General features: G+C 40.5%; 1 long non-coding RNA gene across 1 annotated transcript in view; it reads left to right on the top strand.

Annotated features, from left to right (window-relative positions):
* Positions 1 to 11,993: 11,993 nt before the first annotated feature.
* LOC132668744 (uncharacterized) overlaps positions 11,994 to 18,749 on the top strand; it is a 324,417-nt gene continuing 317,661 nt past the window's right edge. Inside the window, exon 1 of the long non-coding RNA XR_014137781.1 lies at positions 11,994 to 12,018. This is a non-coding gene — a long non-coding RNA (uncharacterized LOC132668744). The remainder of the gene's footprint in view (positions 12,019 to 18,749) is intronic.

Genomic DNA, 18,749 nt, shown 5'->3' on the forward strand with positions numbered 1-18,749 from the left:
GGTATCTTTTCCTTCATTTTAACCTATTTGTGCCTTTATAATTATAGTATGTTTCTTATAAAAAGCATATGGTTGGGTCTCGCTTTACTTTTCCAATCTGATAATTTCTGATCTCTAATTGAGGTATTTACACATTTTACCTGTAATGTAATTATTGACACGATGGGCAGGAAACTGCCACCTGCTATTTGTTTCTAATTGTCCTGGTTATTATTCCTTTTTCTCTTTTCTTTCTCTTGAATTAAATGAATACTTTTATCTCCTTTTTTGGCTTTATATCCTCCAACTCTTTGTTTTGTTATTTTAGTGGTTATTTTATGATTTATAATATACAGTTTTAATAAATTTAATTTTTAAGTAATCTCTACCCCCACATGGGGCTCAAACTCACAACCCTGAGATCAAGAGAAACATGCTCTACTGACTGAGCCAGCCATGCACCCCTATAGTACACATTTTTAGTTAACCACAGTCTTACATCAAGTGATTACACGCATTTATGTATAGCATCAGAAGCTATCAGTGGTATTCTTCCATTTTCCTCTTCTTAGCCTTCTTGGTATTGTTTATATACATTGTGACTCCACATGCTATCAACATCCCTACTACATTGTTTAAGCAGTCTACTACCTTTTAGAAAATAAAACATTTTTAAAGCCCTGTGTGTTTACACTTCCTGTCTCACTCAATGCAGCCTGACAGAATCAAGTACAATAGACTGGGTGACTTACAAACAATAGAAATGATTTCTCACAGCCTGGAGGCTGGCAGTCTGAGATCAGGGTGCCAGCATAGTCAGGTTCTGGTAAGAACCCTCTTCTGGGTTGCAGACAGCTGACTTCTGTTTTCTCTTCACATAGCAGAAAAAGAGAAAGCTACTTCTCCACCTTTTCTTAAAAAGGCACTAATGCCATTGTTAAGAGTTCCATCCTTATGACTTAATCATCACCCAAAGGTCCCACCTCCAAATAGCATCACACTGGGGATTAGATATTAACATGTACATTTTGGGAGGGACACAAACATTCAATCTGTATCATTCAGGTGATATTTCTGATGTGTTTGATTTTTATAAATTGACACTTCGTCCTATTTTTCCCCTTCTGCCTGATGAATGTCCTTTAACATTTCTTATAGTACAGGTATTCTTGTGATAAAAATTTCAAATTTTGTATTTCTGGAAAAATCTTGTTTACATTTGATGTCTCCATTATATTTCTATTGCAAAGTGTCCTGTTAGATACGTGTTATATTTTTTTCCTTATTTTTTTACCTTTATTTTTCTTTCCATTTCTCAATATTGATAGTTTGCACTGACCTATTTTCCAGTTTACTAATCATCTGTTCTGCTGTGTCTAATCTTTTTTTAGACCCATACATTAAATTTTTATTGCCAGATATAACTTATTTTTCAGTTCTAGAATTTTAGCTTACAGACTCCTATTCCCTGATGAAATTTCCCATCTTTCCTTCATTTTAAAGAGCATTTGGATCATAAGGTATTTTAAATCAGTTATCTAGATCTCCTGAGGGTCTGTTCCCATGATTTTTATAAAATATAGATATCTTTTGGTTATTTGGTCCTGTGTTTTAATTCTCCTAGTAATTCTTAATGGATATCTGACATTGTCAACGACACAGTACAGAGGCTCTGGATGATGTTATCTTCCTCCAGCAAGAGATTTTCTTCTGGGGGGCAGATCAAGCCTGCAGATCACCATAATCTAATTGCTGTTTGATTTTAGAGTTTGAGGTTGATATATTTCAGTGTTGAGATATTTCCTGAACCATAGTTCACCTTCTAAAGTATGGTCTTTATTCCAAGGGTCTGGCCTTTATTCCTACTTCATGGCCCTTTGGGAATCTCCACTGAAAGTCTGGGCTGTCAGGAATTAATTTGTCAGGAATTGAACTCCAACCATAGTCTCCACAGCAACATGCAGCTGCTGAAATTTTTGCTGTTCTATTTGGTTTCCCAGATGCTGTAGCCTGTTGGGATTTTGGACTATTGCTCTGACACATCTACCATAGGAATTAACTAAGGACTCCATAGGAATTAGACATTTGGGGGACTTCTCTATATTTCCCTATTCTCTGGGATGGTTATCCCTCAGATCTCAACCAATGTGGCAGTGTGGAATTCTGACTACTGTATCTCTACTCCAACAAGACAACCACTTTCTGTTTGGCTTCTGTTTTGTCTATAGAAAATTGGAAAATGGCTTCATGGAAAAAGCCAGGATCAACGGGGAGGCTTCTGTGTGCTTCTCTCTTCCCAAGGATCACGGTCATCCAAGTCTCAACTTTGTTAGTTTCTCTTCACTGAGCACCAAGACTCCCTTCCCTACGTAGTTGTCAGTGGAAGGTTTTGTTCTATTTAATCCAATTCACTTGTCTCAGACCCAGAAACCTGCGAACCTCATTATGTTACGCCTGGTGATTTGAAGTATCCTGAACCGGAAACTCTTTCTCTTAAATTCTAGTCTGCCATATTTCTTCCAAAAGTCCTAGGTTTGTCATGAACCATGATAGCTTAAGACAACCATTTATAAAAATGAATGTACAATCATCTTTTCTTTTCAAATTTCACAACTATATTTAAATTTTTTTTTAACGTTTATTCATTTTTGAGACAGAGAGAGACAGAGCATGAGTGGGGGAAGGTCAGAGAGAGAGGGAGACACAGAATCTGAAACAGGCTCCAGGCTCTGAGCTGTCAGCACAGAGCCCGACGCGGGGCTCAAACTCACGGACCGCGAGATCATGACCTGAGCCGAAGTCGGACGCCCAACCGACTGAGCCACCCAGGCGCCCCAACACAACTATATTTAATCTCCACTGCCAAGTGCTTGATCTATTCGGTGACTTAGGATCACACATGTTTCCATGTAATAACCTACAGCTTCTGGGAAGTCAGAAGAAGGACAACAGAGTGTCATGTGACACAGTGAAACCTATGAGGTTAGAGTCAAATAGGACCAATGCTGTAGCCATTTGCACTTTCTTAGCTAACATTTTCTCATTAGTGGGGATGCCTGGCTGGCTTATTTGATAGAGCACATGACTCTTGATCTCAGTGTCCTGAGTTCAAGCCCCATACTGAAAGTAGAACTTACTTAAAAAAATAATAGTAAAATAAAATAAAATGTCCTTACTTGTAAAACTTTTAGTTAACTTTTCCTACCCACAGTTTCCTCATTTGTAAAATGAAAATAATAATTACCCTCTCTGTGTTGTTGTCATTGTTCATGCACTAAAGTGTTTATAGTAGCATTGCCTGTTGGGGCAAAAATGTTTAAAACAGAGTAAAGGCGAATTTTTTAATGTTAAAATTCTAACACCCTTCCCAAAGGTCATGGTTTAATAAATTATGGTGTATCCACACCATGAACCAGTGTGTAAGCCATTAAAAAGAGGAGCTTTATGACACCTGGGTGACTCAGTCACTTGGGCTTTCAAGTCTGAATCTCGGCTCAGATCATGATCTCACAGTGTGTGAGTTCAAGCCCCACGTTGGGCTCTGTGCTGATGGCATGGAGCCTGCTTGGGATTCTCTCTCTCCCTCCATCTCTGCCCCTCCCTTGTGCACTCATGTGCTCTCTTGCTTTCTTTCTCTCTCTCAAAATGAATGAATGAATGAATGAATGAATAAATAAAGAGTAGCTATGCCACTTGACTTTGAAGACTTATTTTGAGATACCACATGGGAAAGGAAAGATACAGACATGTGAATATAATCTTTAAATATGTAAATATGTGTACACATATCTATATATTCCTTTGAGGAAAACCACTGACAGGCATAGATTCCCTGGGTAGGGAAAGTGGGAAGAGGAAGAAGAGTTGACACAGGAGAAAGAGAAAACAAGGAAAAAATGGGCAAACAAAAGCTTATCCCAAGAAATGTATGTGTGCAATGATCGCTTTTACATATTTTCATAAAATTTTACTTCTATTTGTTTATAGAAGTAAATTAATTTTTAAGTGCTGGCTTTTCAATTTTAGGTTTAAAGTATTAATTTGGTATAAATGAATATACGTTCTTTAATAAAACACCTGTTATGAAAGGCGGTTAGAGATGGAGTAGATCCTTAACTTAAAGATCTTCCAAGGGGCGCCTGGGTGGCGCAGTCGGTTGAGCGTCCGATGTCAGCTCAGGTCACGATCTCGTGGTCCGTGAGTTCGAGCCCCGCGTCAGGCTCTGGGCTGATGGCTCGGAGCCTGGAACCTGCTTCCGATTCTGTGTCTCCTTCTCTCTCTGCCCCTCCCCCCTTCATGCTCTGTCTCTTTCTGTCTCAAAAATAAATAAACGTCAAAAAAAATTTTTTCAAAGATCTTCCAAGTGCTAATTATCACATTTACTCACAAAACAATCTAGATGCTTGTGCCAAGATGTACTTCTAGGCCTAGTAGATATACTGACAGAATCTGTCTCCTAGTTCTGATACTTGTAATATTAATTTTGGTTCTAAGCTCCTCTATGCGCATTTTCATAATACAAAGGCTAATAATTCAGGCCAACTATCTCTCTCTCTCCTTTTTAAGTTATTTAATTATCTTGAGAGTGAGAGCACAAGTTGGGGAGGGATAGAGAGAGGGAGAGAGAGAGAGAATCCCAAGCAGTCTGCACCGTCAACACAGAGCCCGACGCGGGGCTCAAACTCACAAACCCTGATGAGATCATGACCTGAGCCAAAGTCAGAGGCTTAACCGACTGAGCCATCCAGGGGCCCCAGGCCAACTATCTCCTTAGGACGCATTCCCTCTTTGTATAATTTATTCCTTGGTTCCAGATAAAAGGTTGGCAAAACAATTTCCAAGAGTGAACGTTCAGCGTGTGGACATAGGTATAAATTTAGTTGAAGCATTAAATTGCACTTCTATTAAATTGTACGAATGTGCCCTCACTTGACTCGATCTTTCTAGTTCTTTTCCCACCCCCACAATGTTTTTCGAGTTTCAAATAGTGGCTTAGGTGGATAACATTGACAAAAGATCGTACACGTCACGGAACTTTTAGGACTTCTAGATTCCAAGTCAGTCAACAGTTTTATGCAGGGGTGAGTGGGGAACAATATTCATGCCCTAGAAGCCAGGCTCTCAGCCCGATCCTGCCAGCCTTGCGGGAAGACACAGCTAATCCATACTACATTTATTTGTGCTATTTATAAATGTCAGTAGGGACCGAAGTCCGTGCTGAGATTTGCTAAATGGCATTTGACCTTTTGAGCTTAAGCGCATTGCTAAAGATTTGGTATTGTGTGCCAAAGGGCTAAAGATGTGTGACAGAATGATGTGTGAGCTCTTAAGGAAACCGATTAATCACAATTGTTAACAATTACCCAACACGCACTATGCATCGGTTGCTCTTGATTAAAAAGCCTTGTGTATAAAAATGCACTTAATCCGCAAAGCCTTCCCAGGAAGCAGGAATCATTATCTTTCTTATTCTATAGATGGGGACATCAAGGCACTGGGAAATCAGATAAGTTACTAAATTAGATAAATTACCACCGGGAGAATCCAGAACTAAGATCGACCAGAGTGATTTGAGCTCCACGTGGCATCCTCTCACTATCGTATGTCTACTTAAACCCAGATCGCCCAGAATATGCGCTCATCTCTTCTGTTCCGAAATTAGGTCCCCATTTTCTTGCCCAGCGGCCAGCACGTGGAGCTTCGCAGCTTCCGTGGTAACAGGTCAAGGACTCAAGGATGAGATACGTATTTGAAGGTCCATGTGTTGTGGCAGGACTGGTTTTGTCATTGCCTGGCTTCCATTACTTCTTTATGTAAAGAGATCTTGAGGCCGGGTTGGGGTCACACAATGAAGGGCGACAAGGGAGCAGGTGGAAGAGGAATGTGTGGAGGTGAGGGGTGCTGCACTTTGCTCTCACCTCCTGGCGGGTCAGGGACAAAAGAGAAATAAGGAAGAGCCTCTGGGAACTTGAACGTCTCAACAGTGAGAGAGACGGACACACTGTGTCCAGAGTATGAGGACGGAAGTCTCTGAGATACTAGGAGGGCCCCTGGGAAAGTTGCGGGGGCGGGGGGGGAATGAAGTGGCAAGTGGGGCTTAACACATAGGCAACAGCATGGACTCTAGAACCCTCAACACCCGATAGATCTTTTTCGGATCGCTTGGCTCAGAATGGATTCCGAGAATATCTTTCCGTGGAACTTCAACGGTGACAGCAAGGAGGTAGTCTCCTTGTGAGAAATGCCGGCGACAGGAACACAGTGATTCTCTTCTCTCTGCTCCTTCTCTCGGAAGGAGAATAGAGGAAAAGCTTCAGATGGAATTTGGAGCCAGATGGAGATTGATTAGTTAATAATCCTGAAGTAACCCCAAATCACTACCTGTAATCGAGAAAATTTAGAATGTGACCAAAGAAGCTATCCAAATCACCATGGTAACCCCAAATAAACCTAGCCATAGTGTCTCCCTTATGGTATTAATATCTCTCATTTCTCTCCCACCTTTCCTACTGCGAGGCTTCTTACGTATAGCTCCTATGTTCTTCTTTTTTTTTTTTTTAATTTTTTAATGTTTGTTTTTGAGAGAGAGACAGAGAGAGAGCATGAATGGGGGAGGAAGACACAGAAATCAAAGCAGGCTCCGGGATCTGAGCTGTCAGCACAGAGCCCAAGAAGGGGCTAGAACCCATGAACCACGAGGTCATGACCTGATCCAAAGTCGGAGGCTTAACTGATGGAGTCACCCAGACACCCTGTTCTTTTAACTTTTTATTTTTTTATTTTTTTTTAAAACGTTTATTTATTTTTGAGACAGAGAGAGACAGAGCATGAACAGGGGAGGGGCAGAGAGAGAGGGAGACACAGAACCGGAAGCAGGCTCCGGGCTCTGAGCCATCAGCCCAGAGCCCGACGAGGGGCTCGAACTCCCGGAACGTGAGATCGTGACCTGAGCCGAAGTCGGACGCTTAACCGACTGAGCCACCCAGGCGCCCCTCTTTTAACTTTTTAAAACAAATTGCTGAACTCAGATGATTTTAGCTATATTTACCACAGAATTCGGAAAGAATTCAATAAGGTCCCTTTTCAGCACTACATTCTTGGAGTCTGAGAGATTTTTAGCAGTGAGTGTGTGCCTGTCTGTGTGTCCAGGTGGAAATGGGGGAGGATCATAAAATCTATTGCTTTGAGAAATTTCCTCTGATTATATGAACTATATGAAATAGTTTTCAACCTTAAAGCTAGGAAAAAATTATCTTAGAAACCAATAAACTTTTTCTTCATAGTCAATAGTTTAAAATATGTGAAATATTTAACATTAAGTAATAAGAGGTCCTCGGTCAACAAAAATTGAAGCGGGGGGGGGGGGGCAATGTTCTAGACACTGTTGGACACTAACACTCTTGGAAAATGTCTGTAACACATTATATTCTACAAGGTGCTGACAGTGTTTTGATTTGAATAGTTGATTGCTCAGGAACGAGCCGAGCAAACAATGTCACAGGGTATAAACCACAGTTCCTAAAAACATCAATTGCACTAAGCAGAACTAATGAACTGTTTTGTTCAATGATCCATCCTGTTTCTTGCCAATTTGTAGATCTTTGCGACCAGATACCATTCAGGGTTCGTCTGGCATCAGCCAGAAGCTGAGGAGTAAATTAATATGTCGTAGACTGAATCCTTAACAGTGATGGACTTACTAGTAGAGACTTCAGCTAATACCTAATTTTCTCCTTCTTTTTTTTATGTTTAGTTTTGAGAGAAAGAGAGAGAGAGAGAGGGACAGGCAGAGAGAGAGGGACACAGAGGATCTGAAGCAGGTTCTGCACTGACAGCACAAGAGTCCAATGCAGGTCTCGAGCTCGCAAACCGTGAGATCATGATCTGAGCTGAAGTCGGATGCTTACCCAACTGAACCACCCAGGCATCCCAGCTACTACCTATTTTCTAAACAGGACTTCTGATTTCCAAGGAACTTGGTTTAGAGAGGGATGATGAAATATATAGCATCTTCCCCCAAAGGGGAGTGTTCTTATAAGTCTGGAAACGATGTTAAGAACCACATGGATGAAGGTGAAACCATTGGGGCTTGGTGGGAAAAACACATACCCCTATCAATTTAAAGGCTGATGCTTACAGGATGCAAAGGTTGTTATAGATACTATGCAGGGAAACTTATAGAAATAAAGAGCAGTCAAGAAACATGAATGCAAATGAAAAGCACTAATATCTAGGAAGCAGTGGTAGAAAAAGAAAAAAAAAGGTCCTTATGGACATTTTCGACTTCAAACCATTTCCACTATGGACACTGGGCTCAAGAAGGTCAAGCACATAATAGTTTGTCTCTTCCTATTTCCCCAAAAACAAAAAGTCAAGCAGGCTCTCAAATCATCTACAATGTCATCTATGTGGTTTATTGGTGTTATTGGTGCAAAAAACTGGAACATTGCAAGTAGATGGGATATATCACCAGCAACCTATCAATAAGCCCAGGACTGCACAGAACTGTCAATGTATATTTCCCATTGTGCTACTTTTGTCTTGTCTGGTAACTTCCTTGAAAGGACTTCACTGAGACTGAACACACGGTTTTTCTTAGGCAGGCAGTTATTAAAATATGCAAAGTAAAAAAATGAGCACTAAACATGCCAACCAAGAAGGAGAGGGGGACATCCCGGAATCAACGAGAAATGGGTCTGAAAAAGGAAAATATATCATGGTGGATGCCTCTTTCCCCCAAATTACACCGCTTGATTCAATTCAGTGCTTGGTGGCACAATAGACAACTTTTGAGTGACTACACTGAAACCTCTGTCTTTAAAAAACACACGTAGTGGGGCGCCTGGATGGCTCTGTCGGTCAAGCATCCGACTTTGGCTCAGGTCATGACCTCGTGGTTCACGAATTCAAGCCTCGCATGGGGCTCTGTGCTGACAGCTCAGAGCCTGGAGCCTGCTTGGGATTCTGTGTCTCCCTCTCTTTGCCCCTCCCCCACTCATTCTCTCTCTCTCTCTCTCTCTCTCTCTCTCTCTCTCTCTCTCTCAAAAATAAATAAAATATTTTAAAAAGTGTGTTTGTCTTTAACTAATGTGGGAACAGGGAGAAATAGCCCTACTAATCTAATTGCCCTATTACAATTTAACATAAGCCCCCAACCTTGACAAAGATCACTGTTTTTCAGTATCGTGGGTTTTGTTCATCGACGAGATAAATGCCTTCCTCTGTAAATCTCAGACAGGCAGGAGTGGTATATTCTCATTTTGTAACATGTATTTCCTCGCAGAATTGTTAAGGACTATACTCAGTGTATGGATGAAATTCACTCAGTAAAAACTCATCGATAGTCCGTTACGATTGACAAACCACAGTATACAGACTTCAGCAAATCCTCCCAGATCCCTGCTTGCTGGATACTTGTCTCCTCTCCCATCTTTTTACCTTCAGCAAAAGTGATACATTATAAACAGACATATTTATCTTCCAGCTAATCCCAAATGGTTGGAATAAAGAGCGTGACACCAATTTTAAGCTTTTCTTTCTTTCCTCCCCTCATCATTTATTGTGGAAGAAAAATGGCCCTACAAAAATGGATTTTTTACTGCATCCTCAATAAATCCTATGTGCATTTCTCTTATTCTCTGTCCACTGCAAACATGCCTCTATCGAGATTAATACGAAATTCAGCCCAAGGCTGAGCACCAGACTTGAGCAGTGACAAATTCCTCACATTTGCCCACAGATCTTTTACTTTTTCTGCTAAGTTGTGGATTTCAAGCTTGCCCTCAAAATTGACACGGCGGAAAAGCACTCCTATCACTGGCTGGAAGTCATTGTTTGTGAACCCCGACACATTGACACATGTTGGCTTTTGATGCGTTATTTGATCTTTCATTCTGCTAAGTTTTTGGACTTTCTAAAAATTTAGGTCATTTACGGTTGAAGTCCAATCTAGCGTCTTGAGAAGAGAAAGGAGAAGGCTATAAATGTTTTAGGTCTGCTGTCTCCAGATTTGGGATTTTTATCAGTAAGACATATTTTTAAAAAATTAGAGAATGGGGATAAGATGCAAATTCAGGTGGCGTCGAGCAGAGACACGCACGCATAAAAACCACACTACCCGCTGTTTCTTGAATTTCAAGATAAAAATCTCAGAATAAAAGACAGCTTTGAGAAATGAACAGTGTGCTTTATGCGAATTTTCTTCTCATTTTGTCACAGATTTATCCTGTATATACAACTGTCTGCAGCTTTGCTTTTGGGGACAATGGCATCAGGCAAAAATAAATAGACAAATGAATGAATAAATGAATAAATAAATAAATAAAGTCCTCTGCCCATGCAGTTCTAAGGCAAGGGACCAGCTGAGCTGGCCTGTGATCCCAGCACTTTCTTTGTTAAATAAATGACAATTCTGTGACGTTGTTTTTTGGGCGACGGGAATCATTTTCCCTTCAGAAGCTCAGCAGTTCATTTATATTCAAAGATCATCAAAGAGATCCAAGGAGATTGTGAGGCACCGTACCTGAGCAAAAGAACGTACTTCCTAGTAAGTGTAATTCTGCTTGACTAGTAACCAGAACTTGGAGATGAAAGTGGTCTTCAATTAAATCCTGATCGTGATCATCTGAGTTGCATCGAATTATTCCAGACATTTTGCTTTATACGATTTTACTAAGTTAATCATGGACCCCAAACACTCAATCACTAAGAAGCCCATTACAAAAAATGATGTCTTATTCCAGGTGAAAAAATCCTATTCACTTGTTGGAATTCACACTTTGCTTTTGAAAATGTTATTTTTCTCATTTTATTTAAGTTTTTAAATTGTTTTTAGTGCTTATTTTTTGAGAGAGCGAGAGAGACAGAGCATGAGTGGGGGAGGAGCAGAGAAAGAGGGAGACACAGAATCTGAAGCAGGTTCTAGCCTCTGAGCTGTCAGCACAGACCCCAGCTCGGGGCTCAAACTCATGGACCACGAGATCATGACCTGAGCCAAAGTCGGATGCTCAACTGACTTGAGCCACCCAGGCATCCCTATCTGTCCTCATTTTAGCATTTATTCTTGGAATCCTCACCATGACCTTGATTTAGAAGGCAATTTTTAAAAAAAAATATTTATTTATTTAGTGAGAGAGAGAGCGGGGTAGGGGCAGGGAGAGAGGAGAGAGAGAATCCCAAGCACTCTCCACACTCAGTGCAGATCCTTGTACGGGGCCTGACGCAGGGCTGGAACTCACAGTGAGATCATGACCTGAGCCCAAGTTGGACGCTTAACTGATTGAGCCCCCCAAGGCATCCCAAGAGCCCATTTTCTATGTCCCAGGTGGCTACTAGAACACAGATGTGCCCAATGTGGTAGTATGGCCCACACATGCCTCATCTTACAGAGACCTTCTGAACTCGCAAAGGAAATAAATGCTTGCTGGGTGGGAGTGAGCCAGAGTGAGCAAAGGCAGAAGCAAGCAGCTTGAAATTTGGTACTTACACCTCGGAAACCCACACTAAAGGTAAGCTGAGTTTTATCACCATGGGAAGGGAAGGACTGACTACATAGGCAGAAAACAGAACTCAAATGACTTTCAAAGGATAGAAAGTCACCACTTCCCCCAGGCAGATTTTTGATCCAGAGCCTTACAAGGTAAATAGAATTCTATTTCCCAGGGAGTTTTGAAGTCACAACTGCTGAGAACATTCACTTGCTTTTGCAACTGGAACACCAGAAATTTACATCAAGATGGCAGGTACTCTTGTAACTTTCTGTAAATTCCTAAGACCCAGAGGACTCATAGGACAACTAGAGCATATGAAAAACCACTGGGCCTTTTCTTTGCCCTTCAACTTAACACTTGCGAACTCAAACAATCCAGATTTCAAAAAATGTTAAAAATTACCATTTTCTTTAGAATATACTCGGGGTACAGGCTGAGGTCTTGGAACTACAAAAATGAGTAACCTCACTCCATGTATAAAAACCGTATCTTGTTTGGGACGGCTGGATGACTCCGCCGGTTAAGCGTCCAACTCTTGATTTCGGCTTGCGTCGTGATTTCACGATTCGTGAGACCGAACCCCTCATTGGACTCTACGCTGACAGCGCAGGCTCAGCTTGGGATTCTCTCTTTCTTTCTCTCTGCCCCTCCCCCTGCTCACTCTCTTGCTCTCAAAATAAATAAATAAACCTTTTTTAAAAAGCATATCTCGTTAATAACAAAAAAAGTAATTTTTTTTGTGTAAAGCTTTTATTGTTGGCTTGGGAGAAGTGGGAAGATCCAGAAATAAAATGGAACTGGACTGGGTGTAGTCGAAGTCACTAACAATTTCAGGGGTGGGGGAGGAGGAGAGATGGTTCTATAGTCCTTACAAATAATTTAATGTTTGCTTTGGCCATTGGAGTATAACCAACCCATTGCTTTTTTTTTTTTTTTTTTTTTTTTACGTTTATTTATTTATTTTGACACACAGAGAGAGTGAGTGTGTGATTGGGAAAGTGGCAGAGAGACAGGGAGAGAGAGAATCCCAAGCAGGCTCATGCTGTCAGCACAGAGCCCCCTCCGGAGCTTGATCTCATGAACTGTGAGATCATGACCTGAACTGATATCAAGAGTTGGATGCTTGACAAACTGAGCCACCTGGAAGTCCCAAGAATTTTTGAATTTTTTTTTTATTTTTAATTTTTTTTTGTTTTTTTTTTAATGTTTATTTAATTTTTGAGAGAGAAAGAGAGAGAGTGTGAGGAGGGGAGGAGCAGAGAGACAGAGGGAGACACAGGATCTGAAGCAGGTTCCAGGCTCTGAGCTGTCAGCACAGAGCCTGACCCAAGGCTAAAACTCACGAGCCACAAGATCTTGACCTGAGCCGAAGTCGGCACTTGGTTAACTGAGCCACCAGGGTGTAACAATTTTTGTTTTTTTTTAATAAGACATTACATTACAGCTGTAACCTCTGGGGTCTGTACCTCTACAGAGCTACAATTCTGAAATTTGATATTTGACATTTTCATCAACGTTTTTATATTTTCATTGCACATTTTCTTCCATATGCATATATCGTTATTTTTGTATATTTTGTGCTTGACATAAATGGTGTCAGGAAATGATATTTCCTGAATTTGCTTTTTGTGTACCATGCACTGGTACACAATCTCTTAATTGGTATCATTTTATAATAAATACGTATGTCTGGTGGGGAGAGGCTCTTTCCCTTGTTCGAATTCAGAATTATGTGGGCTTTCTTTTTTTTTTTTTGCCTTGTGCTTTCCATATACACTGAAGAATGAGCATTTCAAGTTCTCCCCAAAACGGAAAGGATTTTAATTAGAATTACTTCGGATTTATATATTAATTTGAAACTAATTGACATCTTTATGAAAGCATATCTTCCAATCCAAGAACTGGCTTTATGTCGTTACTCTGCATTATTCAGTAAAGTTTGTTTCCCCTCCGTGGAAGTCTAGAACATCATTTGTCAGATAATTTCTATTATTTCCTACTCCTGCTAGCCTCATCTTTGCCTTGTTTCTGACTTGCAAAATGATGGCTCTACATTTCACTATTAAACATAAAGTTGTTTATAGCATTGAATTAGGTAATCTTTATAAGTTAAGGTTTGCTTTCTACACTTTACATGTGTGTATGTGCATGTGATGTATGCAGATCTTGAATGGGCAATGGATTTTAACAAATGCTTGTTTTGTATACATTTGGGTATATTAGAAAGTTCGTATCCTTTAAATTAGTGTTGGTGATGAATTGCATTTATAGGTTTTTTTTCTCATCTTAAATCATCCCTGAATTCTCATGAGAAGTCCACCTTGATCATAATGGCTTTAAAAATAATAAAGTGACAACTTCTGTTTGCTAATATTTATTCAGGATTTCTAAGTTTACATTCATGAGACAGATTGCATAATAAATTTTGTGCTGTTCTTTTTTCAGTCCAAAGTCAAAGTCAGTATTGACTTCAGAAAGTGAGCTAAGGAGGCTCCCTTCATTTCTTCTACTATCTGAAATATTATGTATAAGATGGGGATACTGTATTTCTTCATTTTTGCAAAAATTAGCTCCTAAAACATCGGACCCAGTAGTCAATTCAGGGAATAGACTTAGATTTCCTGATTAAAAACAAAAAAAATGTAATGGCTAAACATCAATTCTGGTTTCTGGTTCTTTTTGAAATACTTTTTTGATAACTTTTATGTGCAATTAGAAAATTAGATAAATATAACCAGAAATGAATAATTTCTAGAACATGATCCATTTATCACAGTTTTTAATTAGTTGGCATAAATTCATTCTTGGTTTTCCCTTACCATTATCTGCATTATATCTCTAATTGTGCCCCTCTCTTTAGTTCCTAATATTTATTAATGCCGTTTCTTTATTTTCTTGCTCCATTTTATTAACTAATGCAGAGGAAGCAAACACCTTTGATTTTTGAGTGATTATCTTTGTGTTCTATTTTATTAATTTGTGTTTACGTATTTTTTCCTCCTTCTGACTTCTTCAGGTACAGTATCCTTATTAAAAATTTTCTTGAGGTGGACACTGAGCTCATTTAACCTACTTTTCCCATATAGACATGTAAGGCGATAGCTTTAGGGGTATTCCCACAACTTTTGACATGAGGTAGTCTTACTATTGTCCAATTCTCAATAATTGCTTAATTTCCATGATAAAATTTTTGACCCATAAGTTATTTAAATTTTTTAAAATGTTTTTATGTATGTTTAAGAGAAAGAGAGAGCATGAGCAGGGAGGGGCAGAGAGAGAGAGAGAGAGAGAGAGAGAGACAGAATCTGAAGCAAGCTCTTGGCTCTGAGCTGTCAACACAGAGTCCGACACGGGGCTCGAACTCACAGAGTGTGAGATCATGACCTGAGCTGAAGTCGGACGCTTAACCAACTGAACCACCCAGACACCCCAACCCATGAGTTATTTAGATGTGTGTTTCATATTCCCATGTGAATGGGTTCTTTAGGTTAATATAATACCATTCTCTAACTTACGGTTTTCAGACTTCGGGGTCTGTATGATATTAAAGCTAAATTTACTGCTACAATGGGCTCTCTGGCCTAATACGTGTACTTAAAATAAAGGCTGCCTCTTCATATTACATGCTTTTTTTTCAGGTGGACTGTGCATTCTCTTATCAATTTTAAGATCTTGTATAGTTTAAATATTAACACTCTCTCTGCTACCTGGGTTGCAAACATATTTTTCCAAACTTATAATTTTCTATGGACTCTACTGAAGTCATCATTTATCGCACAAAAGCTTTTATTTCATATTTATAGAGTGAAATTTGCTTATCTCTCTTTTTTTTAACGCTTTGTAGCATTCCATATTGCCTAAGGACTTCACCACTTTTAATACATATAGACTATCTATTCTTAGGGGATTTTGGTATATTTTTTCCAGGGATGAGGAATAAAATTCATGTAATTTTATGTATATTAAAAGACTTTTTTGAAAAATGCAAACATAAATGCAAATTTTTGGTACAAAAGTGAATATCTGTCCAAAGCATGAGAAGAAATCAAAACAGAATAAAAAAATATAACATGTTGACAAATATCTCAAATATCTCCCTAATCCAGAAAGATGGCACAAAATATTTTTTACTAAAGTGCTGCTTAATTCATGTCTACAGTGGTTTATTTCCCCTCATCTTTTGGCTTCATATTCTTTGATCACCTCACTATATAATTGCAATTGTGTAACATTTTCCATAGAGAAAATGAAAAGTTGGCCCTTTCCCTTCACGGGAGTTGATCGAAAATTGTTTTATTGTTGGTGGTTGCGATGTATAACCTACACGAGTTCAGACACAAACGCATTCACTCTAAAACCACTGCGCACAACTGTACCTTTCAAACAGGAAATCTGAAAAACCACATTTCACTCGATTCCTAGAAAGAAAGAAAAAAAAAATACACGATGCCTTCGTAACGGCGTATGCTGTATTCTGGAGTTGATTCTTGAGAAAACTTCCATTTTGACTGAACGTCAGTGAGAATTCCATCTTCCATCATCCATTGTATACGTTTGATCACCGGAGGAACTTTCCACCCACTGATTTCTGGCCCCATACATTCCAAACCTTGTTCCTCCTCTGCTACCTTGGTTCCCCTGGCTCTGGGCGCAGTAGGACGTGGTTAGGATGTGGTACCAGCCGAGGTCCTGTGTCTTGGTGAGAGCATGCTGGGTAGGGTGTGATGCCTGGCTAGCATCCCAGAGGCTGCCCCCACTCTGCAGCACGAACCAATAAGTAACACACAGTGATCACACGGGCGCCTGGGTGGCTCAGTCGGTTAAGCGTCCAACTTCAGCTCAGGTCATGATCTCACGGTTCGTGGGTTCAAGCCCTACGTCGAGCTCTGTGCTGACAGCCTGGAGCCTGCTTTGGCTTCTGTCTCTCTCTCTCTGCCCCTCTCCTGCTCAAGCTCTGTCTCTCCCCTTTGTACTCAAAAAGAAATAAATATTAAACATTTTTCGAAATGGTTACAAACCACAGGCATACGACCCGCCAGGCCCAAATGAAATGCATCCCTTATCCAACCTCTCCTTTGCCAGATCCCAAAAGCCCTGTATTTTTTCCAGTGCCTTCTGATGAGAGAGATGTGGGAAGAGGAGGAAGATTGGCAAACAGAATGACCCCACTCGTCCCATTTTGCCAGGGATTTTGCCCAGTTTAGTGCTCAAAGTCCTGTGTCCCGGGAACTCTCTCAGTCCCGGACCCAGAAAGCAGGCTGATTGCTCTAGGGGAGAAGAAACCATCGTCTTAGCTGTTGGTGCTTAAAATAACTTGGTTTTTGCAAATTCTTGAAAACTTTTGACACCATGGACACATGGCCAGGGTACTAACATCCATCTTTAATTTAGGTCTTTCAGTCTTTTTCTGAAGTGTTGTTGACTTGCCTTCTTCATGTTTTCCCTAGACTTCGTCCCTCTGGCCGTTGTGCTCCGAAGTGTCTTGTTATGTTTCTATGCCAGCGTTCTGTGACGCAGGTATGACTTTTGGAGTCCCCATTTGTCAAAGGGGGGGATGATCTAGTCTCCCTCTGGGACAAAGAGAGCAGAAGCAGAGCGCTGTTCACCTCCAAGGGGGACTCCTGGATTCAACGATGCCTCTGTGCTTCTAGAAGCCCCAGCTTTGGAACCACGGGGCCGCTGGCCCACTCAGCCACCACGGGGCATCTTGGTATCGGGGAGCACAACCTCTCGGGTCCTACGGCCATGCTGCTCAGGGGTCCCCAGATCTCAGCAGATCTTATTACAAGGATCTGCCACTTGGTTCATCTTTCCTGCAGAAATCTCTGAGGATCCTTCCCAGGATCTCACACAGTCCATTTAAAAGAAGGCCCAGGGCAATTTTGTCTGGGTTTTTCTTTCTGTTGTAAGTCCGATAACAAGGCTCATCTGTACCTAAGTGTTGCCTTTGGTCCAGGTGCATGTGTGTGTAGGTGTGTGTACAAAGACATGTACACATATATGTGTGGATACACATACAGTTGACCCTTGAACAGCCCAGGAGTTAGGGGCGTTGATGCCCACACAGTCAAAAATCAGACGCTGGCATAGAAACATAACAAGACGCTTCAGAGCACAACGGCCGGAGGGACGGAGACTAGGGAAAACACGAAGAAGGCAAGTCAACAACAGATTTCAGATAAAGACTGAAAGACCTAAATTAAAGATGGATGGAAGTACCCCGGCCATGTGTCCATGGTGTCAAAAGTTTTCAAAAATTTGCAAAAACCATAATATTTGACTCCCCAGAAACTTAACTTACAAATAGCCTACGACTGAGTAGAATACTTACTGGTAGTATAAACAGTCAATCCACGCATATTTTTATATCCATTATACATATTATATACTGTATTCTTAATTTTTTTTAACATTTACTTATTATTGAGACACAGACAGAGACAGAGCATGAGCAGGGGAGGAACAGAGAGAGAGGGAGACCCAGAATCCGAAACAGGCCCCAGGCTCCGAGCTGTCAGCACAGAGCCCGACGCGGGGCTCGAACTCACAGACCGCGAGATCATGACCCGAGCCGAAGTCGGATGCTTAATCGACTGAACCACCCAGGCACCCCTTAATATACTGTATTCTTAACAATAAAATGAACTAGAGAAAATAAAATGTTATTTAAAAATTATAAGGAGGGGTGCCTGGGTGGCTCAGCTGGTTAAGCATCCAACGCTTCATTTTGGCTCAGGTCATGATCTCATAGTTTCTGAGTTTGAGCCCCATGTTGGGCTCTGCGCTGACAGTGCACAGCTTGCTTGGGGTTCTCTCTCTCTCTCTCTCTCTCTCTCTGCCCTGCTTGTTCACACACTTTCTCTCAAAATAAATAAACATTTAAAAAAGTATAGAGAAGGGAACATTTACAGTGTTGTACTTATCAAAAAAGATCTGCGTGTAAGTAGACCCTTACAATTCAAACCTGTGCTGTTCGGGGTTAACTGTATATAAAAGATTATGATACTAGGTAAAAATACATAAAATGTATGTGTGCCCATACCTGGATCAAAAAATCACACGATGCTGGACAACAGAAACCATTACCTAAATATATTACACTATTTACACATAGTTACACTGCCTTCTTCCGCGAAGGATTTGCATCGCTTGCCTGAATATTAGCTCATATTTACAAATCTTTATCAAACATAATGCAAATAAAAGGATATTTCTCAGACAAACAGACAAAAACACGGTCGTCATCTCCGGCCATTGTCTCTAGCTCATTTTCGCGTGTGA

The sequence above is a fragment of the Panthera onca genome, chromosome B3 (genome assembly GCF_046562875.1).
Source record: "Panthera onca isolate mPanOnc1 chromosome B3, mPanOnc1 haplotype 2, whole genome shotgun sequence".
Classification (NCBI taxonomy): domain Eukaryota; kingdom Metazoa; phylum Chordata; class Mammalia; order Carnivora; family Felidae; genus Panthera; species Panthera onca.